This window comes from Neofelis nebulosa, chromosome 7, assembly GCF_028018385.1.
Source record: "Neofelis nebulosa isolate mNeoNeb1 chromosome 7, mNeoNeb1.pri, whole genome shotgun sequence".
Taxonomy (NCBI): Eukaryota; Metazoa; Chordata; class Mammalia; order Carnivora; family Felidae; genus Neofelis; species Neofelis nebulosa.
This window is the reverse complement of record NC_080788.1, coordinates 90,471,740-90,498,372: the sequence shown is the minus strand read 5'-3', so window position 1 is coordinate 90,498,372 and position 26,633 is coordinate 90,471,740. Positions and strand designations below refer to the sequence as shown.

The window sequence follows — 26,633 nt, the reverse complement described above, 5'->3', positions numbered from 1 at the left end:
GAGCCTGCTCAGAGCAGGGCTCAAACTCACTAACCGTAAGATCAGGACCTGGTCAAGAGTTGGACAGTTAACTGCCTGAGCCACCCCAGTGCCTCTAAGAGATTCTATTTGAAAGCAATTCGTGGAGAAGGGTAATAGATGCATCTCTCAATTGGAGGTGCAGCATGTGCATATAGAGAAAGAAGGAATTATTGGTGGCTGTCTTTGTAGACAACTGTCACAACCACCATCTCCTATACTCTATTCCACACAAACTGTTCATCCCCTGTCCCTTTGTTTATGCCTCCAAGTTAACCTGATCTGCTAAAATCTAATTTACCTCCCAAGGCCCGTTTCAAATATTCTCTTACACATCAAACCTTACATACGGGTCTGACACATATCTTAGAAGACTTTATCTGCACCTTGAAAAGAGTAAAATTAAATGTCTCTCCTCTTGATGTTTTTGTTTACATTTTACATAATTCTTTTGACAACACTGAAAACAAGACTAAGCACTAAGTCCAGAGGTCACTAAGTCATAATCTCTCTTGAGTTAGGAGCATCATTTGACATAGTATACTACCTGCTGTCTCTTGAAACTTTTCTTCCCTTGGCTTCAGAGTTAACACACTGATTTTCTTGCTATCTCACTGGTCTTCTGCTCTTCATTATCCTCTGCTGGATTTATTTCTTCCTTTGGATTGCAAAGTTTTGTAATGTTCCAGAGCTGGGTGCTATAACCTCCTCTCTTCTTTATAATTACCTTGCTTTTATCTATACTTATGGTTTCAATGCCATCTGTAATCCTGAATCAAAGTCCATACTTCTCTAACTATAGAAATATATGTCCACCTAATTAGTTAACATCTCTATTTGAATGTCTAATGAATACTCAACATTTCCAAATTCAATGTCTTTATTTTTAATTAATTAATTAATTTACTTATTTTGAGAGAGAGAGAGAGAGAGAGAGAGAATTCCAAGCTGTGTCCTTGCTGTCAGTGCGTGCCTGATGTGGGGCTCAGTCCCATGCACCCTGACGTTATGACCTGGACTGAAATCAAGAGTCAGATGCTTAACCAACTGAAACACCCAGGTGCCCCTTTTTATTTTTAAACTCCACTTCCATTTGCTGCCCTGCCAGCTTCCCCATTTCAGTAAATGGTCAAAGTTGCTCCACCTTTAAACTTACAATCATCTTTATATCCTTTCTTTTTAACCCATCCCACATCTCAACCATCAAGAAATATCTTTTAGCTTTACATCCAAAATATATCCTGGATAACGTATCACTACATTCATTGTCTGAAACACCATCACATCCCAATTAGACCACTACAGGAACATCTATACTCTCCTTCCCGTTTCCACTTTTTTTTTTCTTTTTTTAAATTTCATTTGAGTATAGTTGAAATAAACTGTTGCAATATTATTTCTATACATTAATTAATAAAGTAGCAGAAAGACAAATTAAGAAAACAATTCCAGTTACAATTTCACTAAGAAGAATAAAATACCTAGGAATATAACCAAAAAGGTGAAAGACTTATACTCTGAAAAGTATAAAACACTGATGAAAGACACTGAAAATGACACAAACAAATGAAAGGTATACTATTCTCATGGATTGGAAGAATTAACATTGTTAAAATGCCCATACTACCTAAAGCAATCTAGAGATTCAATGAAATCCTCCTAAAAATACCAACAGCATTTTTCACAGAATAAGAATAAATAATACCCACATTTGTATGGAACCACAAAAGACTGTGGATAGCCAAAGCAATCTTGAGAAAGAAGAAGAAAGTTAGAGTTATCATTCCAGATTTCAAGATATACTACAAGGCTGTGGTAATCAAAACAGTATGGTAACGGCACAAAAACCGACACAGAGATCAATGGAAAAGAATAGAGTCCAGAAATAAATCTTGTTTCCATTATTATTCCCCTATAACCTTTACTTCACAATCACTCGGAATAATCCTTTAAAATTTAAGTCCTTGTGTTTCTTCTCAGGTCAAAATCCTACAAAAACATTTTGTTACACTGAGAATATTATACAAATGTTCTTATCATCATACATTGTTCCCATGTGCTCTCAGTTTTCAGTCTTGTAAAGCTATGCATTTTCTGTGTCCAGAAATGATGACCAGCATGTTCTTGACTCTTGACCTTTGAGCCTGCTAGTTATTCTCTCTGGAATGCTCTTTTAGATACTTAATAGAGCTTGCTGCATCACTACCCTCAGGTGTTGCATCATAGGATGGTCTTTCAGGAACATCCTATCTCAAATGGCAAACTATTCCTATTACTCGTTTTCACATAAACTAGTTTTATTTTCTGTGCAACTTTTATGACAAATCAATGTAATATTTTATATGTGCTAAATTTTCAGAGAAACAACCTCAAAATCCAGAAGTCAGGGAAGAGTTCTGGGTTGAGAGATACATTTTAATTAAGTGATTAGTTAATTTCTAATTTTTCAGCATTAAAATTTCATTTTAAAACTAAACCATTCTATTGAAAGTATATATAACAAAAGCCTTATTAATAACCCTAGCTCTTCTCTCCTCTGTATTTTTAATTTAGAGGCTATGAGGCAAAAATCTCTGAAATAAGTGTCTGAATACTAATGAAACATCATTCATTGACAGTGCAACATGGGGCAAAATTTCTAAACTTCTCCAGATGTCAGTTTATTGACATTTAAAATGGGGACAAAAAAGCAACTGTTCTGCATTGTTTTTTGTTTTCTGTTTTAATGGGACTGTTGTGAAGAATGGGTAATGTTTTGAGCACAGTGCAAAAGTTATTATTAGCACCTACTGACTCCAAATCTATTTTAGTCACTACATTTGGATATTGCCTTTACAGTTCCAGGGTACCTTTCTAGGGGTTAAATAATTAATGACAGATGTTTGTGAGGATACTTGGGGTAAAAGAGTGACACTCTTTGTTTCTCAGTTTAGTTTACTTTTCAAAAATATTTTTTATTTCTGTCTTCTTTTGGGGGGATAATAAAACTCAATGTCAAAGAAAGCAAATGAAAATCTGTTTAAAATAATATAAATGTCATTTTCACAAATCAGCATTCATTAAATCAATTAATACCTGAACCACTACAACTGCACCACATGAAAATGTTTAAGAACAGATTAACAGATGTGTTGAATATCAGCAAACAAACTGGTAGTATAATGAATTTAAACTCCTGCTTTCCAACATCAGTCCCCTCTGGAAGTAGAGGAGACTTTTTTTTTTTTTCTTTTTAGGTTAAAATACAATCATAGCAGGCCATAATCCTCACTTAGCATCTAACTCATTCATGTAGCTTGTGGTTTAAACCTGAAATACATTGCCATTGACATAGCAACAATAGAACTATCAATGGATGAAAACCATTTTGAATGTTCAAAAACTCTTCTGAGATTTGGGGCTTTCACTTTCCATAAAAGGGAAATGAGTTGGTTGGCAATGAGCATCATTTTAAAAAACAATTATGCATTTCAAAGACTTCCTTGGAGATTGAACAATGAAATGTTATTGAAAGTAAAGAGAATTATTTTTTTGAATTTTCAAAAATGTTTATTCTCTTAATAGAAAATAGAAAATATACTGCGTGTTGGCATCTAATAGCTCAGATTGATGGAAATTACATTAGTTTTGTAAAGAACTTCAATTTAAAATTCACTTTTTTCATTATCTTACCACTTTAACCAGACATATGCAATTTTTCAAACATTTCAATTCAAATAGTAAGGTGTTTTTTTTTCCAAAGAAGTCATCTATCACCAAAAACAAAACAAAAAACCCAAGAGCTTTGGAAGGTGACCCAAGGTAACTTAATAAGTGTGCCAACTGCATTCTTTCTGATAAACTTCAATCAAGTGCATAGACTGCAAAGTTTTCAGTGTTTATCAGTTTACTTTTAAAGGAACCCACCTCCAAAGCTTTTCATGTAAATAAAAGTGGGTCCAATTACTTCTTGTAGCTGTTCATCAGTAATAACAAGGTTCAGGTATTTTTAGGAATTCAGCTTTTATTCCACAGAAGTAGCTAAAATTTTACTTTCACTTCCCATCCTAGCTGAGTTTAATGTATACTTGAGTTTAATGAGTATTTGGCATTGCATATGTGGTCAATTTACCTTAGTTCACTTATTTTTGAGTTTAGCTATAAAATGTGATGGTGGATGTTTTGACTATTCAGAATGAAAGGCAAAAATAATATGCTAAGAAAAAACTACGAATTGCAGGGTAATTAAATCATTTTTGACCTTGCTTAAATCTAGTTTGGCATCTTTCATTTAAAAAATTAGGGAAAAATCGGGTGCCTGGGTGGCTCAGTTGGTTGAGCGTCTCACTTTGGCTCAGGTCATGATCTCACTCTTTGTGAGTTCAAATCCCGCGTCGGGCTCTGTGCTGACAGCTCAGAGCCTGGAACATGCTTCAGATTCTGTGTCTCCCTTTCTCTCTGCCCCTCCCTCACTCACACTTTGTCTCTCCTTCAAAAATAAACATTAATTTTTTTTTTAAAGTGGGAAAAATGGGTAAGATGTTTAAACTATGAATGCAAAATTATTTTATATTTGGCACTTTTTCAATTATCATAGAAATAATTTGATTATTTATGTCCATTATTAACTTTACATTAGTAACTCATAGTATTTAGAGGAAAACAAGAGCTGTTTTAGACCGAAGGTAAATTCTAGGTACAAAATAATACTACATTTTGTTTCCTCAGTGTAAAAAAATATATATTGTATTGTTTATAACCATTTGTAATAGTAATCGTAACCTTGTCAAATTGATGATTGTAATACAGAACACTAAGATTTCCAAAAAAGTATCAAGTATGTCTAGTGAAATTTTAACTTATAAACTAATATATACTTACTTGTGTAGGATTGAACTGATTTGTACCTAAACTGAAAAAGCTTTATTTTCACCACTGGGGAAGGCTGGATGTCTGGTTTTGATCGCTCTTGGCAAGGATAAAGACAATGGTGTGCTTTTTGAAATCTTCAATTCTGTTGGCAATCCCCAGATTTACTTTTTGCTTATTAATGGTTTATATTTGCATAACAATTTACATAGCTTGGCTTGACTGTGTGACTAGAAAGACATAAAACCCCTGCTGGGTAATTCTGCTTTGAGTTCTCAAGACACATTCCTAGCACAGATCTTGGTGGTTCAATTCAGAAACAAACTGAGGTCTCTGTGTAACTAAGGTCCCTAGGGAGTTTGCCCATGGATGGAACACATTTTACAAATTCAGTGACACAATTCACCAAACGTATACAAGGAGTCAGGGAGAAGCTTGGATTTATAGGGATGATTATTTAACTACAAAGAAATCTACACAACAGTGTCCATAATAAAGTACTAAACTTAAATGACACTTTGATACTCACACTGCAGGGAATGGCCAGCAAACCCTGCATAGACCTAGGAAAGATTACTCCACAGTAATCACAAGCCAACCACAAATCTCTGTTGGCTTGTGTACAGAGGGCATACAACATTTCAGGCAGGCAGAAACAAAGGGTGCTTGACTTAAAGGTGAACAATCACAACAGACTAATCAAATCAGAGATATACAGCAAGGGTCTTTTTTTTGCTAAACTTCCTATACAATGTATCGATAACAGAGTTCCCCCAAGGACTTCAGAAACACCTGGGAGGGCCTGCCTAGGCATTCAGCAGTCAGGGCTGTTATGCAGGCTTCCTGCATTTTAAGAGACCCACACCCCTCACAAGGTCAGCTGCAGCCCACCAGCAATCTCCATGTTCATTTTACCTAGCCAAGCATTGTATAATCTCTTCATCCTCAGTAATAACCCCAACAGAACACCTGGAGTAAGAAACATTAAGGAACACCTGAGCTTAGATGCCTCTTTGTTACTTAAGTGATGTGTGGTTGTTGCTTGTGATGGTCAAAACAGGTAAACTTGTTTCATTATCAGGAAGCACACAGTATGCTCCTGAAAGTTCTTCCTCACTGACAGGTTAAACAATGAATATAAAAGGATTGTCACCCTGTAAGAACAGAGCTTTTCTTGAACTTGTGTAACTACCCTAGGACAGATTAATTTGCAGATTGGGTGCACATCACCAACCTAGGACTCAAGGAAAACTTTGCTAGAATAGACTGCATGCAATCTGCTCTCGGTTAAGTATTTATGTCTTTGGATAAATCAAAACATGCATGAAATGTGTAAGAGAGGCCTCTTCTCACCCATTTGTATCACACCTGAAAAGCTGCAGTAACATTTGAAGTGTTATGCCGTATATCATATTGTAAAACCTTGAATTGAGAGTAACTTGTTCTGCGAGTGTTCCACAAGACATTTCTAATAAATCTTAACTTGATAAATGAGCCAATGTCTTGTATTATGAGTGGTACCTGATGCTGAATGTCACATGATCACAACTGAGCCAATGGTTCTTGAAATTCACTTTCATATACAAGTGCTTTGTATTGCAAGCATGCTTCTGGAACAAATTATGCTCACAAACCAAGGTTTTACTACACCTTAAACTTGGCCTGTGATATAATAAAAGAACTGTGCGGGGCGCCTGGGTGGCTCAGTCGGTTAAGCGTCCGACTTCGGCTCAGGTCATGATCTCACGGTCCGTGAGTTCGAGCCCTGCGTCGGGCTCTGTGCTGACAGCTCAGAGCCTGGAGCCTGTTTCAGATTCTGTGTCTCCCTCTCTCTGACCCTCCCCCGTTCATGCTCTGTCTCTCTCTGTCTCCAAAATAAATAAACGTTAAAAAAAAAATTAAAAAAAAAAAAAAAAGAACTGTGCAAGGAAATGGGCAGCATGAGGAAAGAGGATGGGTGGAATGATTTTTCTCCATATGTTTCATTTTGTCCCTTTAAGTTTACCTGGGTGCAACATTTTTCCTAGAGAGCATGCTTCAGAAATGAAGTTTGGATAGAATTAGGTCACATGAACACAAGCAAGAATTTACTCAAAGGTAACTGATGTTTAGCTATAAACTTCCAAAGAGATATTGAGGACTGTCATGAGACTCATTCTTTACCCATCTTGACATCCACTGGAGATGTTATATGTTCCAGAAACTCTTTCTTGCCCCCCTCACCAAACTCAGTAATTCTCTATCCCCCACTTCCACACCTCTATTCACTGTTGGAATATAACTTAAAAACTAAAAGATTATATTCTCTTTAGTTATTAGGAGGCAACAAAGTGTGGCTGAAAAATTATTACCATCAAGTCTCATGTATTATAATTGTAATATAAACAGTCTTATGATGCAACTGAAGAAAAAGAATAGTGGAAATAATCTCTTCAATAAAAGCACGATTATTATAAAATATACCAAGTAATTTTTAGTAAGTGTATCCAAAGCTACATTATTGAGAAAAATTCTAGGAGAAAAACATAGTTCAATATGACAGTTCTTATTAGCAAAAAAGAAATATTGTTAAACAGGGAATAAAATTAGAAGACTTTATTTAATATATCCACGTTGAGCAAAATGGGAAAATGCCATGTGTACCATGTAACGAATTTCGTAAGCAGATTATTAAATCTAGTTTAAAACATGCTTCTGCTCCATCATGTCTGCCAGAAGCAATATTTCCATGCTGAATATTTTGTGTTGAAACATTCTTTTAGCCTTAGGGAACTCATTTATTGTGATTTATACTGTACTTTTTTTTTTAATCAAGTGCATTATACAGTTTCTTGTATTTTATAAATAGCAAACAAGCAAGTGGAGTATTTAAATGAAAACATATGTTTAGTATAAATTATTACTCATTTTCAAAATGTGTCTAATACATTAATATACCAAATTAAAGACTGAAATAATTTCTTATATTTGGCATTGTAGTCTATATTTCCAGTTGTTTCCTTAGGAATTTGTTTTGAAGGTTGGACTAAAATTGACTAGCTTTATTCACTGTATGCTGATTTCTATCCAGGTAGAGGAAACAGTTGCCATCCTAACCACTGAGTGGGATACAGGAAGGGTCACCTCTGGGATAGTACTCCCGATTGAGCCTGTGGGACATTTAGGGTATTAGTCTATCTTTGTTCCACTCATGGGGGTAGAGAATTAAAAGCCTGTTTTCCTCATTCCTTTTTTTTTGTTTATAATTACATGGGTGTTTCTTAGTTCAATGCTTTGATTATGAAAATTATTTAAACATCCTTTTAGGTATATGATGATGGTAAATCTCTCTTCTCTACCACTTCTAACCAAGTCAATACCATCAGGGTATGGAGTTGCAGGAATGAATGGGTTTCCAGAATCCAGGATCTGTAAGAAGTTCATGTTTTATTCAGCTTTGTTATTTTGTGTATTTGATTTTCTGCTTAATGTCTATAACCAAAAGTTAGTAGTCTGTCATGTTCCTAGGATCGCTTTACCTTTTCTTTGTCTTGACTTCCTTCGGCAGGTTTTTTGTTCATTTATATTTGGCTTATTTGTTTGTTTAGTGTTTTTTCATTTAGCCATGGAATCCATGTTCCTTCTCTCTTCCCTATAAGTTATTTTGCTTCAGTTCTCTTTTACCCTTTTTGAAAGTCTCTTTCTGAAATGAGCCATGTTATTACCTAAGGCATATATCTTTATTTTTAATTGGATGACATGCACACATAACTGCCCCAATCTATTTGTAATTTCAAACGCCACAAGAAAAAGGTTAGGAAAACTAAGTAATTGTCTCCTAATGCCAATGTTTGCTTTCTACAATTGTATTTGTCTACTTGCTTTGAATTGGGTTCATGTATAGCTTCTTCTGATACAGTTTCTGCTTCGAGGATCTTTGACTTCATCTGTGCAGGAAATAAAGGAAATAATGGCAGTTTTCCTCAAAGACATATTTTGGTCTGTCAGTAAATAGATTATCAGAAGATCACTCCTGCCTCTAGCTATCACACAGAGCTGCACAGCTTGTTACAATAGATAAATTTGTGTTCTCACAGATCATTAGGCACATTTTGAAAAGCAGCTTTGGAACCTGCCATTTCACATACTGTAAACAAAGTACTAGATAGCGAATTAAAATGTAAGCAATCATTTGACAAGCACTGTTCATTGTTTTTCAAAACTTTTTTTTTTAATGTGCCCATGTACAAAGCAGCAGCAGGATTCAATATTCTCAGTAGGATATTCTTTTTACTATTTATTCTCTGAAGTGATTTTTTTCGTAGCAATTTACTTCAGAATTTGATTTTATTAACAGTTTTCTTGGCTAAATAAAGATCAGTTAATAGAAGGAACTGATATACTCATTACTTTAAGTTTCCTACATGTCTTACTCAAAAGAATTTAGATTTGCCCAGTGGTCATATTTCAATCAATATCTTACATATTTTATATCTCTGTATTATTTCTCTCACATTCAGAGAATCAGTGTTTTCTGTGCATGCCAGCCCTTGTCCGTGGATAATTACTTGTGCCCTACTGTTTTAATATTGTTTTTCCATGGTATCATTAAATAAATGTTCATTATTCTTACTGTTTCTAAATCAATGACATATTTTGAATGCTAAAGAAAGTCACATTTCAAGAGATCAAAGCACATATTTTCAGGGAATATAAAATTATTTTTAATTATATAGCTACTTTTAATAATAGACTGGTTTAAACAGAAATGAAAATTGAAAAGATAGTTTAAAAGTGCCACAAATTACTATTAGAATGACATATGACTTCTTATTCCTGATGAGGCATTTTTCACAGTATTGTAATTTCCTGTTTATTCTTGTATGTCAGCTATTACTTTCTGAACTCCTTAAGTTAAAAAAAAAACACTTTATTTTTATACTAAACACTTGTTAGTAATAGCACAGTGCCCAGTCTATGTTAGAAGCATAAATATTAAAAAAAAAAAATGAAATGAAAGACAATTAACTCTACCATCAATACCAGTGTAACAAAAGTGAATTTTTTAAATGGTTTTTGGTGATACACAATGTTAGATATTAAATGGCTTAACTCCTTATAGATGATAGGAATTAGAAGATGTTTTCAGTCATAAACCATTTGTTTACTGCAAAGAGTTCATCTAAGATGGCTAAGGAAATAATCATGTAAGGTTTTATGTAATATTTACATTGATATATTACCAACTGAGTACTCTGGGACTAGACATTTATATTTATTGCCCATTAATGTGGACAAAGGTGGTAATCCGAGGATTCCAGATATATTTGCCTGTGACTCTAAGTATTTGAACTGACATCTATCTCTGGAGAAATATTTTATTTTTGGAAGTATATGGTCACCATTATTCTTTTCCTATATCATAATATGCTTTATGCTGCTTTTAGGATTATTTTCCCAAAACAAAAAATCTGCTCCCAGATAAACACATGAAGATTCCCATACACTTCAACTCAAGCTAAGTTTTATCCTTTATAATAATATGTAAGTCTCTGGAACATGTGATTTAACTTTCTCTCTCCTGTTCTTATAGCTTGAACTTGGTGAGCCTCTTATCACTTCCCAACTAAATCATACAGTTTAGTGCCTCAAACCTACTGCTCTTACCATGGCCTAGAGGCTCTACCCTATACTTTGGCATTTTTTTTTTCTCATCCGTGAAGACCCAGATCAAAATATACCTTCCTCAGCAAATCCTCAACTAACTGCATGATGTAAATGATGAGACTCCCTCATTTTGCTTCTATAGTATTTTCCTTCCTTTCCCCTATACTCTAGGACCTACAATGATGTTATGACAGTGCTTGCACTGAATTCTGACACTCACAGGATGAGGACTTTATGTTTATAAGCTCCAAGGTACTTAGATAGACTAACAAGACATTTAAATAAAGACATTAAATAAATAAATGAAAGAATAATAGATATCAATAAAGGTCGTAAATATTTTAAATTTTATTTTATATTAGAATTTATAAACTAATAAAATAACTGATTATAAAAATCCATTTACTCTGCTAATACTATTTAAATGAGGACTAGAAACCAGTCTTTCATTAAAAACAATAAATGACTGTATGATCTACATTTGTCCTAGTTATAATCTATATGAGTAAGAACACAGAAATATGTATACATTAATTAAAATGTTAAAGCTATTTGGGTGCCTAGGTGGCTGGGTCGGTTAAGCGTCTGACTCGATTTTGGCTCTGTTCATGATCTCGTGGTTCATGGGATTGAGCCCCACATCAGGCTCTGTGCTAACAGCACAGAGCCTGCTTGGGATTCTCTCTCCTCTCTCTCTCTGCCCCTTCCCTGCTCATGCTTTCTCTCTCTCAAAAATAGATAAATAAACTTAAAAAAATATTACAGTTATTTATTCATTTTTGAAAGAAAAATTGTTTCCTTTGTATATCTCTCTTATGGAATCTATCAAATCTATGCCTATTGTCCTCCAGCTCAACCTTCAACATCATATAAATTAGTTGGAATTTGCATAATTTTTAAAATTTATATTATCAAAGCCCATATTCTGTGCAATGGAAGCTTGGTAAGTGTAATAACCTCAGCCAAAATCTGTAGCTTACAGACAACCTTCAAGAGTTATAAAATTTAGTTATTATATTTTGTTATATGTTTTTCACTAGTGTCTCCATTCTATCATTCCAGTCTTTCTCTATTATTTATCAACAAATACATTCAAAGTATTTTTTCTTTAGTCCTTATTAATGTAAGCAATCCAAAACTGACCACAGAACCACAAGCAATTTTTGTCAGGTGTAAAACACACACACACACACACACACACACACACACACGCACATGGACACACACCTACAAAATAGGAATATCATCTCCTTTGCTTTAAGTACTATACTATTATTAAGGTAAATTTATTTCATTCTGGCAAAGCAAACCCCACCATGGCAATAAGTACATGAATGTATTATCTATGTGCTTGTTTTTGTCGTATTCAGCATTGTAAGCCATATCACATGGGTCCCACATCATTTTTCTTTTTTTACAGATCCATTTATTTATCTATTTTCAAGGACTTCTACTTTAGTAAAGACAGAAGAAAATAAAAATTTCTAGAAAAATGATTTTAACTGAAGAAATGTCTATGTGTAGCATAAAAAGGGGTTCTCTGGCTAATATCCCAGGGAAAACAGAAAGAAGTTGAGAAAGGTGAGAGGGGTATTTGAGGTTGCTCTGTTTCAGGGGATGTCTGAGGATTTGGAAGAGATATCTATGAATCGAAGTAACATTTCTGATCTCTGCAATGGAAAGGGGGAGTGGCATGAATATATATATTTGGTTCAGAGCTATAGTAAGGAGTCACAGGAGCACTAGGAAGGCCAGAGCATCAAAACCCAGGATCACAGTACCTGCTTTAGAGTGAGGTTTGCTGAGGAAAAAAATAAAGAATCCCACTTAGTCTCTATCCCCTACCTCTCCCTCCACCACTGCCCAGACTGTCACAGCATTCTAAGGAGAGCTGAGTAACATATAGCAATGCAATACTACTCAATTTCAACAAAAATTATGAGACATACAAAAAGATAAGAAAAATAATGTAAAGGACAAAGCAATAATCAGAATCACAGATGTAGGAACTATCAGACAGAATTAAAATTTATCAGTAAGGGGTGCCTGGGTGGCCAGTTGGTTGAGTGTCCAACTTCAGCTCAGGTCATGATCTCAGGGTTCATGAGTTCAAGCCCCACATCGGACTCTGTTCTGACAGCTCAGAGCCTGGAGCCTGCTTCAGATTCTGTGTTTCCCTCTCTCTCAGCTCCTCCCCCACTCACACTCTGTCTCTCTTTCAAAAATAAGTAATAAAATAAACATAACAAATTTTTTTAAAAAATTTATTGTCAGCAATATGCTAAAGGTTCTAATGTAAAAAAAAAGGTATGAAAGTGTAGAATATTAAGTTTTTACATAATATCATATCTTCATTAGAGTCACTATTTTTCCAATCAATATTATATGTAATATAAGTCATAGTTGATGAACACACACCTTAGAGGAAAAAAGAATAATAAACTTAGATTTATATGAATTTATGACAGCCCCAAATAATTTTGGATTTTCATAAGAAGAAAACATCAAAGCCATATACTAATCATAAAGCACATATTTAAAACATTTAAAATAGTATTTTGTAAATATTTCATATGTAACATTGCTTCTTTCCTTGAAATACTTTTATGCATTGTTTTGATGTACTTTTTAAATTTTATTTTGAAATATTTTAGATTTACAGATGACTTGTATATATAAACTGAGAATTCCCATATAGCCTTCCATCAGCTTCCCCTACTCTTAACCAGGGCGCCTGGGTGGCTCAGTTGGTTAAGCGTCCAACTTTGGCCCGGGTCATGATCTCACAGTTCATGAGTTTGAGCCCTGTGCCAAGCTCTGTGCTCACAGCTTGGAGCCTGGAACTTTCTTTGGATTCTGTGTCCCCCTCTCTCTCTGCCCCTCCCTCTCTCATGCTCTGTTTCTCTCTCTCTCTCAAAAATAAATAAATATTTTTTTAAAATGTTACATAACTATGGCATATTTATCAAAACAAAAATGCTAACTTTGATACAGCACTAACCAAACTACAGACTTTGATTTTCCAATGGGCATTCTTTTTCTGTTCTAGGACACAATTCATGATAACATGTTGCGTGTAATCATATCTCTTAGATCTTTTCTAATCTTTGACAGTTCTACCTTCCTCATTCACCATGACTGACATTTTTTAAAAAAGATAGTATCTTTTGTAGACCATCCCTCCATTTTGGCTTGTCTAGTGTTTTCTTATAATTAGTAAATGTATTTTTAAAGATAAGCTTGAAAATATATTTTTCTTTCTCACTAATTTATCCATTGATTTTTTTCCTTTTACATATATGTTCTATATTCAGAGCCACTGCTTTTGTGAAGCCCACTGAACGGTAGTGGGTGCTCCACACTGCAGAGCTGTATTTATTTATTCACATGGTCCCCAGAGTACAAAAATAGTTTAGTGTGGAAGTGTGATTTACTGTCATTACTAATCAACCTGAGGAAAATTGTCACTTGCTGATGTATATGTTTTAATAAACTGCTTATTTCTATCAATAACATTTTAAGTACTAAATTTTTGTTGCAATACCTCAGAATATGACTATATCATATAGCTGCCTCTTGTCTAAGCATCAATACTCAAATTAAAAGAGATAGGAATGCAACTCAAAAAGCCCAATTCTTTCTCCCTAATTTCCTTTACCTTTCCAGGGCTTCACTGCAGAAATTTCTAGTCCTACCCAGTTTTCCATTTTCTATCTCCTTTCTCTAGCTAGTTGCAATCTCCTCCTTTACAAATATTTTTTTCATGGTCTCCCTTGCTGGAATTGGAATCAAAGCTGTGATAAGAATATATAAAAAGTAATTTTCATATAAAATAGTGCATAAAAACAAACCTCAGACTTTGGGAGGATTAAAAGAATTCATAAGTTCCCCCAGAAACCTGTCAGACAAGAATTCCATGGTAAAATGCATTAAGGAAAAATAATTATGCAACTTTCCATCTTTGGGACAATACACATTAAAATATTAAATATATTATAAAATAAGCTTTATTGAAATCTCCTGATCATTCTTCTTTTATCAATGGGAATTTGCTTTAATAAATTTTATATGCCAGTCTTAGCATTAAAATTCTGTAAGAATATAGCATTATGAAAGTTATCTAGTACTTTCAATTCTAATATTCTATTATTAGATGAAAATTTGTCAGTTGTTAATTGACAACTTGATCTAGAAAGTGGTAAAAAATAATAATTTGCATTCATTATTGTATCTATGGTAAGTGAAACATTATACACATATTAAAGGACTCTGCAAAATTTTAAATATCATGTATATTGGCTTTCCTAAGCAAAGAGTTACAAATTTCTTTCCATTTCTTTTCCTAAGGCTTGGAGACTCAAATAAATAATTAATAAATTAGATTCTTCCTGAATTCCATAATACATGCGAAATAGGATACTACAACAGAAATTACCTGACTTTGTCTTTAGTAAAATAGCAGTCACCTCTACTCATTCCCTATTTGAACATTTTTTCAATACTTCAGATATTATTGATACCTTCTCTACATACAAATCTTCTGAAATTTTTTGTAGTCAGTCATTTATACATGCTCTCCTCATTATAAAACTTAATTACTTAATCCTTATATAATCAATGATACAATAACTGAATTTGTAAAGTGCTTTTTAAAATAATATGGCATTATAATTTTGACAATTTAAAACTATTTTTAGATTCAGAGTCATGATCAAATTAGAAAGTTCCAAAAATAGACATTCCTGATCAGTGTATTTAACAAACCAACAAACAAAAAGTTATCTTACAAGAAGTTAATATTCTTGTATGCTTGGGCAAAATTGTGAAGTAGAAGCGATATTTTTTTTTAATTAAAAAATTTTTTTTTTTACATTTATTCATTTTTGAGAGACAGAGACAGAGTGTGAGCAGGGGAAGGTGCAGAGAGAGAGGGAGACACAGAATCAGAAACAGGCTCCACGCTCTGAGCTGTCAGCACAGAGCACTATGCGGGGCACAAACTCACAGACTATGAGATCATGACCTGAGCCCAAGTCAGACGCTTAACTGACTGAGCCACCCGGGCACCCCTAGAGCGATTTATTTTTAACTTGATATTTCTTCTCTTTCTGTATTCTTCTTAATTACCACTCTGTTCTGGGTCTGGTGTCCATATGTTTCTACCTCAGAAACTGTATCTGTCCAATTTCAATAATGATCATCTAAAATTGCTCCTTCTTAGACATATGTTAAACCCTAGAAACCATGACCCACCCTGGATGCTTTTCCTAGCTGCTTGAATTATTACTCAGATTATATTCAATGTATTCAACAATTCTGTGTGTTACCCACACAAACTTTGTAAAAATCAGATTTAACCCAAAAAGGAAATCACAGATCCTCCGAGTGAGGAAGATATTTGGACTCAAACATATTTCCAGATGCTTCTTAAATTAAATACTATGCTGAAATGTCTGCAATCAGATATGATATTAAGACAATAGGTCTTACAGTCTATATTTGTAGCAGAAGTGCTTTAAAAATATTTATTACTTACATAATCTTATGTTCAATTTGTACACTAAACTACTAAAAAGGAAATTTTCCCTGCACTAATCTAGCACCTAGTTTTCCTCCACAATGACTTGAATTCTATTGCCTTTTCCTATTTATATTATATGCTTGTTTTAATTTTATTCACCTCATTCCATGCAGCAGTTTCTATATTATAAATCTTAAAAAATACATCTATTAACAAGACAAATTCTGATATTTCAATGCTTTACTTTATAATTTCTTCTGTTCATACTATGGATTCAGTTGCTAATATGTTAGAATTGTTACAGTGCAATTACCTAATTAAGGATGAAATTTAATCTACTTAACTTTTTTTTCTCAATGAGAGATGCAAAGATCTTTTTGATATTTTAGAAGCTACTTATTTACCTGGAAAGAACACTAAACCAATGAAAATAAACCTACTCTAGTAGTCTGGAAATGAAGTTCTTAATATAGTGAATTAAAATAAACCTTTTACAAATAAAAGCACACAAAAGTCAAGTAGAAAGATAGAAACTGAAAAGTAGCTTAAAACTGCGTGAAAGATTTCATGTCCAAAGGAAGAAAAAAATTGAAGTTGTTTAGATTTCAATTAAAAGATGGCTTTTAGAAAAGTTATTGTATATGTGTTCTTTTAAAACCTGCAAACCAGATGGACCTAGAAGGTATTATGCTAAGTGAAATAAGTCAAAAATAAGTCAAAAATAAAACAAACGTCTAAACAAATGAACAGCAAACCAGATGGACCTAGAAGGTATTATGCTAAGTCAAATAAGTCAAAAATAAAACAAACGTCTAAACAAATGAACAGCAAATTCAGATTTATAAACACAGGCAGCAACCCGATGGTTGCCAGAGGATAGGGATGTGGGGGGATGGGCAAAATGGGCAAAGGGGAGTGGGAGACACGGACTTCCAGTTATGGAGTAAGTAAGTCATAGAATAAAAAGGTACAGCATTGGGGATTTAGTCGATAGCAGTGTAATAGCGATGTGTGGTGAAAGATGGTAGCTCCACTTGCGGTGAGCATTGCATTATGCATGGTTGATGAATCACTATATTGTACACCTGAAACTAATGTGGCATCATGTATCAGCCATATTAAACAAAATATCGCAAATCAAAAAAGATTTATTTGTGTGTGTATTTTTACTTTTTTTTTTTTTTTAGAGAGAGAGAGAACATGTGAGTGGGGGAAAGGGGTGGAGGGAGAGAGAACATTTTAAGCAGGCTACAAGCTCAGTGTGGAGACTGACACTGGGCTGTATCCCACAACCCGGGGATCATGACCTGAGTTGAAATCAAGAGTCAGACGCTCAACCAACTGAGCCACCCAGGCGTCCCTACTTAGTTTTTATTAAAGTACACTATGTATAGAAATAATACTTATATTTTCAAATGCATAAACCAGTAGATTGGTGAAATAACTTTATTTATGAGCAGTTAGTACTTTTGCAAAGGATATTGCTGATTCTGAAATGGGAAATTCTTCAAACAGTTAAAGATAAAGCTCTGTGAAACCAGTATAACAATTCTCAAATGTTAAATTTACTATTCGATCGTTATTCCTGTATATATTTCCAAATGCAAAGAATATTGAAGCAACTAATACTTTTCTATTTTTCAATTTCTAATTTATCATATTAGTCAAGTAAAATTAATACTGCAATTAAAATATCTTAAACTCAGTCACCCCATTTTTTGTTTTTAAATATTGACTCAGACATTTTTGGGTAGAGAAAAAATGGCCCTTAAATGAAAGACTTAAGTAAATATGGTAGAAATATAAACAAATAATGTTTACATGAGTGAAGCATACATATTTGTCCATCATCTGAATTATATAGATTAGATTATTCTAATAGTATTAAATTATATACACAATGATAATTTTTAATAATAATATAATAGGAATGTTCTAACCCTAAATACCACCTTTCTTTATAGCCACAAATATGATTATCAAAAGAATCATATTATCTTTTTGTTTTTTTAAATGTTTATTCTTGAGAGAGACAGAGCACGAGCAGAGGAGGGGCAGAGAAAGAGAGGGAGACACAGAATCTGAAGCAGACTCCAGGCTCTCAGCTGTAAGCAACGGAGCCCGATGCGGGGCTTGCCCTCACAAACTGTTAGATCATTACCTGAGTCGAAGTCAGACACTTAACCGACTGAGACACCCATGTGCCCCTGTTATTTATCTTTTAATTTATTGCACCTTTTTTATAACCGTAAGAAGTACTCTGATTCTAAGTGCAACTACTTTGCAGAAGGCAATAGGTAGAAAGAAGTTTCTTACATTCTTTACTTTTTTGTCCCTCTATGATCTTGCCTTTCTTTTGCATTACAGTAAATAAATATTTTCTTCAAAAAAGTTGTTTTTACTTGCTTTTTTTTTTTAAGGGAGTGAGAGAGAGGAGCGAGCACACACAAGCAGGGAAGAAACAGAATGAGAAAAAGAATACCAAGCAGGCAATATGTCCAACATTGAGCCTGACCCGGGGCTCAATCTATCAATGGTGAGATCATGATCTGAGCTGAAATCAAGAGTCAGACATTTAACTGACTGAGCCACCCAGGAGCCCCATTACTCGCTGTTTTCAATTTTCTACTCCCACTTTCTCTTGAACTAACTTCAGTCAAGTTTGACATCCAATAAAACTATTTTTTCTTTATTCTTCCTAAGATATTTATTTACCTTCATTCACAGACCTTAGAATTATTTATAATCATACCTATTTCCATTCCTTCTCATGCACTGAATACAACCCCTTGATATAAATGGAGCCTTAAACCCTTCCGATCCTATGACATATTATTTACTGGACTCCACCTACCTCACATTCTCATTTTCTTTCAATCCATCTTAGAAAACATGATTGAACATGACAATTACTCCCCTTAACGTATTTTCAACTTCCTGTAATTTCTCCATGACTTACCTCTAGCTGGTTGAAAAAATTAGAAGCCTTGTTAAGTTAAATCCCTCTAAATTTTATACTGCATCTGTCTAGCTGCAATAAGGCTGAAGAAAAACCCAAAACATGGTGATGAATCTCACTTTAACTGTTCTGACTGGGAACAGAAAGTATACTTGTAATATCACCCAGCTATCATATTATGATTCTTCTAGTCCATATATTCTTCCATTGTCCATGATGACTGTATCAGAGTTACCCAGCCTTTCTATGTTCATAACGCCCTTAATGTCTTGTTAATATTTACATGCCTCCACAGATCCAAAGAAACACTGAACAGTTCCGTTAAGTAATTGAGTTAAGCAATATAGCAAGGATTTGTGTCAAAATGACAGGCAACATTTAACAAACATATATATAAATATATATATATGTGTGTGTGTATATATATATATACACACACACACACACATATATATATATATATATATATATATATATATATATAAATTGACAGAACATATTTTTATTCCAATTTTAAATGACCACAATTACTCACTAAGGAGATTTGTGCACCTCGTTTATTATGGCATAATTTCTTAAACCTTTTAATGATATTGGATATCACCACATTTATTTTTTGTTTCACATTGATTTTCATGCACCTTTGCTTTTTATCAGAGCAACAAGCAAAAACGTAGTTTTGCAAAAGAATGACATCATCTAAACAAATACATTGTAATCTAATATTTGAATTGTGAACTACTTCAAACCATAGTTTTCACAGCACCCATTAGATATCAAGTGTCACTGCAATATTCTCACAAGTTAAAAAAATGCAATTGCCTTGTGAATTCATTGTAGTGCCTGGGTGTTCTTCCATATACAGTGTTAGGACTGCAGCAATTAAGGCTGTATCCTTCTCCCTTCTCTTACTTGTAAACCTTCTTCTGCTATCGCCATTTAGTTAGTATCTTTGGTGCTTATTTCATTGACAAGAGAAAATTTAGAGGAAAACTTTAACAAGCTCCTACATATCTATGACTCCATATCCTGAATTTGTGCTAATATGCTCGACTTTATTGTCCTATTACGATGGTAGAAACCCCTTTAGGAAGAAAGTTTTTAATAAAGGTCAAACTGTCATTTGTATCTACATCCTATTTGAGTATTTCTGCTTGGTCATATCAAATACTTTCCCCAAATCACTGAATAGTTCATATTGGCAGACAAATATGCTATTATTTTTCTCACTGATTAAAAAATTAAACCTTTTAAAATTACTATTCATGTCATTCTTTCCTTTAGAACAAAATTCCTCCTCAAAACAGTTGTACCTATTTATTTTCTTATCTTCCCACTCTTTCTTTCCTTTTTTTTTAAATTACATTTATTTATTTTTGAGAGACAGAGTGAGACAGGGTGTGAGCAGGGAGGGGCAGAGAGAGAAGGACACACAGAATCCGAAGCAGGCTCCAGGCTATGAGCAAGAGTTCAGTACAGAGCCCAACGAGGGGCTCGAACGCACGAACTGTGAGATCATGACCTGAGCCGAAGTCTCGAACCCACAAACTCTGAGATCACGACCTGAGCCGAAGTCTCAAACCCACGAACTCTGAGATTATGACCTGAGCCGAAGTCGGACACTTAACTGACTGAGCCACCCAGGCTCCCCTTCCCACTCTTTCTTGAACTTACTCCAAGCAAAGTTCATTCTTATCACTCCACTGGAATCTTTCTTGTCAATGTTATCGGTGACTGCCTGCTGACCGAATCCAATACCCAGTTCTCTGACTTCATCACACTGGACCTACTATTAGTACTCAACCCAGTTTATTATTTCCTCTTTGATGCATCTTTTCCTCTTGATATCCTGGACACCTTCTTTACTCCCAACGCTGTCTCCTTAGTTTACTTTACTCATTCATCAACATTTACCTGATCTTCAAACTCTGGAGTGACCTATGCATTGTTCCCCATACTACTTTATTTATTTATTTATTTTCTATTTACAGTCATTTACTTATGTTGTCATCCAATTCCATGGCTTTAAATACTATCTATGCACTAATATCTTTCACTTGTATATTGCTGGTCCACCTTTGTCCTAACCTCTGATTTATATTTCCAAGTTCTTATTTAATTGGGTAGCAAATGTCGCTTCTTCTTTGCTTTCCCTCTAGTCTGGTTATATCAGACTGTCCCTCTATCTGTTACTATCAGCCTCATTTCCCCAACTTTTCAGAGCCAAGTTTTTACTCTCCAATATCACGTCCATTTCAGAAACAAATCTTGCAATTCCTACTTTCAAAATACATTCTGAAGCCAATCAGTTCCCACCATCTGCACTGCTATCTTCTTGCTTTGAACGACTACTATCTTTCATTAAAGCAAGTGCTCACATCTGACTTCCATGCATCTTCCTTTACTGAACATAGCACTCACAGTGTTCCAGGTAGAACTAAATCAGAATATGTCACAGTTTTTTTGCTCAATACCTTCAAATGGCTTCCCTTCTAATTGTAAGTTCAATGTAACTCATGTAATTCAGTTTTCATGTTTGCTGATGTTTCAACTTCCACCCTCCTTACCTACTTGCTCCACATCTGGGAAACCTACTTGTTCCACGTCTGCGAAAACCTGTAAGAAAGCTGGCATGCTATCTTGCTATCTCCCTGGCACAAGGGGGACATTCAAACCGCTCAAGTCCCACATTTATGCATAGGAACCCTTGCCTCAGACCTGTCCCTTAACCACTCTAACACCCAAGCCAGTTGCCCATGTTGAAACCCCTGGGGAACATGTCCTGCACTTCCCAAAAAGTTACACTATGTGAGTAATGAATTCATACTTAGTTGGCATGTGTGTGTGTCAACATCAGTTCAACATCTGAAACAAATTTTGGGTAGGGTGTCTATCCCACTTACACAGTGTAAACCACAGCACCTGGTCACAAATTACTTTTCTGATCTCACTCCCTAAAGGCCTATACTTCATTCACTTCACTCCAGTTCACTGGAATCTTTGCTCTCTATATGTTATCCTAAGTAAAATTGTTTCTAACAGTTTTTACACATGCTCTCCACTCTGTCTAGAAACTTCTTCCCCTACATATCCACACAGCTCACTCCTTTGTACTTAAAATCATAGGTTTTCCATAAGAAACCTTAATATTCTATAGCACTTATTAACATCTAATGTAACTAGCACTCTGCTTATTTAGTTTATTTATTATTGACAAGTCTTATGTACACAGACATTTTCTTAGATTTTGTTCGCTGCTTTATTTATAGCTCCTAGAATTGTGCCTCATATATATACAATAGGTGGTTAATCAATATTAATTGAATAAATAGACTCATATACACTACAAAAGCTTTATGAATATATTTAAAGAAAACTGAAAAGACATGAATAAAAAAATAAGATTTTAAAATTTATGTATCAGAAAAAATAGAAAAAATTAGAAAAATACTTTCACTTGTAATAATGTTGATCAAACTCATTATGTTATTTTAAATGGATTGGTACTTTTTAATTCATTTATTTCAGAAAATAAAGTAAAATATTTTAAACCTAAGCACTAGGAGATAATTTAAAAATTATTTTTATAACATAAAATCCTGTCACTGAGGCCAAAATATTAGAAAAAAAAATAAATCTGTAACATTTAAGTGTCTAAAAAATAAAAACATACACGTACATTGGATAGGTAAGGCAAGAATCTTTTTAGAACAAATATTTGACTGAACTTTTTAAAAATCTATCCACTCGTGTGATTCAGCCCTGATTTCTGTTTTCCTTCAAATTTAGAAATGCTTCTGACCCAGTGGTAAGATTTTTCTATAATAAAGCATGTAATTTCCTTTTATTGATATTTGTATTGATATTTTTTGCTCTTGAAATCAAGAACACACCAATGATTTTGCCATAAAAATACACATATCTACATGTGATCTTTTCCAAAGACACTAGTAGAAAGATATAAAATATTTGTCTCTCAGTAAATATTGCTAAAATAATGTTACGTCAATTCCTCCTGTATTTAGCTTTCACATTTCAATGAGATTTATTAGAGAAAATAGAGAGTTTACAATAAAGCCCCCAAATACCAAGGTTTGCCAGAAGTCATTTATGTTGTTGTATTACTGCCAAATTTTAAGTTGTATGAGCGATATTTTACTAATAATAGTCCTGACAACCAATAGTTTATTTTATTACTCAGAGTTGCCATCCACTCCAATTCTCTGTGGCAAACATTTATCACTGAAATCATTAAAGATATTTCAATATTGAGAGGAAATACACTGCAGACACAAAATTATTTCCAAAAATAGACTTCTATTCTTCTAGTATAATAAAAAAAATCATTGTGAAAATACGCTGTCTGTAAAAGCAAATAAAAGTGTTTTTTTAAAAGTGTAATAATAATTTGCCTCTTTTTTATAAACAACAACAAAAACAATTATATGTCATTCTTATTTGTTGAAGGACAAAATTACATGTACTTGTATATAGTGTATTTGAATGATGGCATAAAGTATACAGAGACATACCCATCATTTCTATCAAGTGTTGAAAATCACAACACAACATTCAGGACTTTAATTCACTATCTACAAAATGACAAGTACTATAGATATCAACATTGAATTACATACACCTTTCCTAAAGGCATTACAAAAAATGTCGGGTGTCAGACTTGTTCATATACACTGCCCTGTAAGTTTCAGAATAGAGGTATAGAAAAGGAAATAACATTAAATTAAGTCTTGAACATGAGTCAAAGTGATGCTGAAAAATCAGTTTTATTTTAAATTTTGTAGAGCTTTTATTTACTCAGTTTTTGTTGTTGTTGTTTTTTAAATAAGCTCTATGACCAACATGGGCTCAAACTCCCCGCCTGAGAACAAGAGTCACATGTTTTACTGGCTGAGCCATCCAGGTGACTCCAATTTTTAAATGAAATAACAAATTCTTATGTTGCATTTTTAACTTAACATTTTAATGTGAGCATATGTAATAGTAAATAAAATTACAATGTATTTTTATAATTTGTTGTGCACATATGTAGAGTTTTATAAAAATAGAATTATTTCATAATAATATTCTATCATTGTCTTTTTTTAAATATTTGCTCAGGTTACTTGGGTTTTCTGGAAGTTCCACCCACAGAGTGAGACTTGCCAACACCATTTCTACCATGTAATTTCACTTTAACAATCTAGAAATTTTATCTATTTATTTCCATGCTGAAATGATCCTATAAGTTATATTTATAAATGTGTTGTTTGTTCATTGCTTGATTCAAATCAGACTGATTTTTCTATTATTGATATAAGGAAGATAACAAAAACAATTTAAAGAAAAAAAAAGAAAGGAAACCATGCTTTCCCTTTCATAACATGGAGTGTCCATGAGTCAGCTGACAATTCAAGGGCAGCAATTTCCAATCCTCTTGCTTCTAGATGTAGCTACGGTTCTTGACAATAGAATGTAAGTGGAAGTGATATGTGTCACACTTAGGCCAAGTTTTTATGAAATAAAACTTCATAAAAATAGAGAACTCATTGGCTCTGTAATGCCAGACTTATAAGACTAAAAAGCCTGAATCCTTGAGGGGCATGCAAAGGAAAATTTCTCATTAATCAGAAAGGCATGTATTATATTGTTGCATGATTATTAAGTAAAAATATATTTTGTTAAACCACTGAAATTTTCATTTTATTTATTATAAAAACTAGAATTCTCTGAATAGAGGTGGAAAGACATATACACACATGCACACACATATATGTACACATGCACACACAATTGTAATCTCAGATGGGAGAAAGAAAGAGTATGGGGAGGAGGCAGTATTGAAGGACAACTGGACAACACTTGCTGAAAACTGAAGGAAAGATATCTTTAAAAATACAGCAGAAAAGGGAAACACAAAGAAGTGAGCTCTGCTGTATGTAATTAACTCTCAAGGTATTTGATGACTCCTAAACTCCATATCTATGAGGAAAAATTCTTACAAACACAAAGCAGAGAACAGATGTTAAAAGGCTAAAAATGCTAAAAATAAATGTTGGCAATCTCACAGTATATAGATACAAAAAATTGGAGTCAGGACTACAAAGATAAAAGAACATAACAGGTACTCCAGACCCTTTTTTGAGACTTTTGAAAGATTTTATCTAGGAAAAAAAACAATAAAATGGAAATAAATCACTTTCAAGATGATCTGCCCTACTCCATTATGCACTAGCAGAAAATTTAACATCTCTGGAGAAAGGAAACATCATTTGAGAGACCCAATTGTGGTAAACACAATATCTGACAGGTAATACAAGTTACAAGACAATAAATACAAATCCCAGTGACTGAAATTCAGAGGTAAAAGGGACAATTTTGAAATTATCAAACAACAACATTAAGTAACTATAATATAACTATAATAAATAACTATAGTTAATATTTAAAGGAAATATATAAAAATATGAAAAATTGCACAAAAAATCAGAAAATCTATTAAAAGGAATATTATGTTCTTTCATTATATATTCTTAACACCTGAAACTAAATATTCAATAAATGCTTTTGAAAGCAAATTAATAGTAGAAATAAGATTACTGAATTTGAATATATGCTGACATAAAATAACCACAGTGAAACAAAGAGGTTTACAAAAAGAGAGGAATGAAAATAGTGCTATTATTGTATAGACCATGGTGAAATGATTTAACATAATGCAGTTGTAATCCCAAAAGGGAAGGAGAAAGAATATAAATCGAAGAAAGAATTGAAGAAAATCTGACGAAGAATATTTTAAAATTTGAAATAATAGATAAAACTATAGATTTTAGATTTCTTCACTATGGGATGAATAAAAATACAAGGAAAAAATACACTTAAAAATAAAATTGCTAAAAATTAAAGACAAAGAAACTATCCTAAAAACAGCCATAGATTAAAAAAAAGACACTTTCCTTTCAAGAAAAACTAAAACTTTACTTCTAAGCATATAATTCAGAACACTATGGATGTGTATATTTAAAATGTGGAAGAAGAATAAGTATCAATTTAAAATTATATGTTCAGAGAAATTATCTTTCAAAAGTAAAGGAGAGATAAAGGACAATTGCAAAATATAAATACTGAGAAAATCCAGTGTAATGAGAGCTACATCAAAAAATATCCCAGGGTTCCTGAGTGGCTCAGTCAGTTGGGCAACAGACTTCAGGTCAGGTCATGATCACACGGGGCTGGTGATTTCTAGCCCGGCGTTGGGCTCTGTGCTGACAGCTCAGAGCCTGGAGCCTGCTTCAGATTCTGTGTCTCTGTCTCTTTCTGCCCCCCTCTCTCTCTCAAAAATAAACAAACAGTAAACTATAAATTAAAAAAAAAAAAAGAAAGGAGATTTTTTTTTCAGACTGAATGGAAATGATACTGAATGGAAATAGAGTAATTCTAGAATAAATGAAGAGAACAGCGAAAGTAGGCATGTAGTTAAATCTAAAACAATTTTGATTGTAACATAATTCTTGTGATGTTTAAATCTATGAATAATACCATGGCTGATTTAAAATATATTTAAATAAATTTCAGGACAACTGCACAAAAAGCAGAAGGGGGTAAATATATCTACAAGGTCCTTACACACATCAGGGAGTACAA

At 33.6% G+C, this 26,633-nt stretch overlaps 1 long non-coding RNA gene across 6 annotated transcripts in view; it reads left to right on the top strand.

Annotated features, from left to right (window-relative positions):
• The window catches only part of LOC131517140 (uncharacterized), an 85,056-nt gene that overhangs the window by 39,654 nt on the left and 18,769 nt on the right, over positions 1-26,633 (top strand). The gene's annotated exons all lie outside the window — the stretch shown is intronic.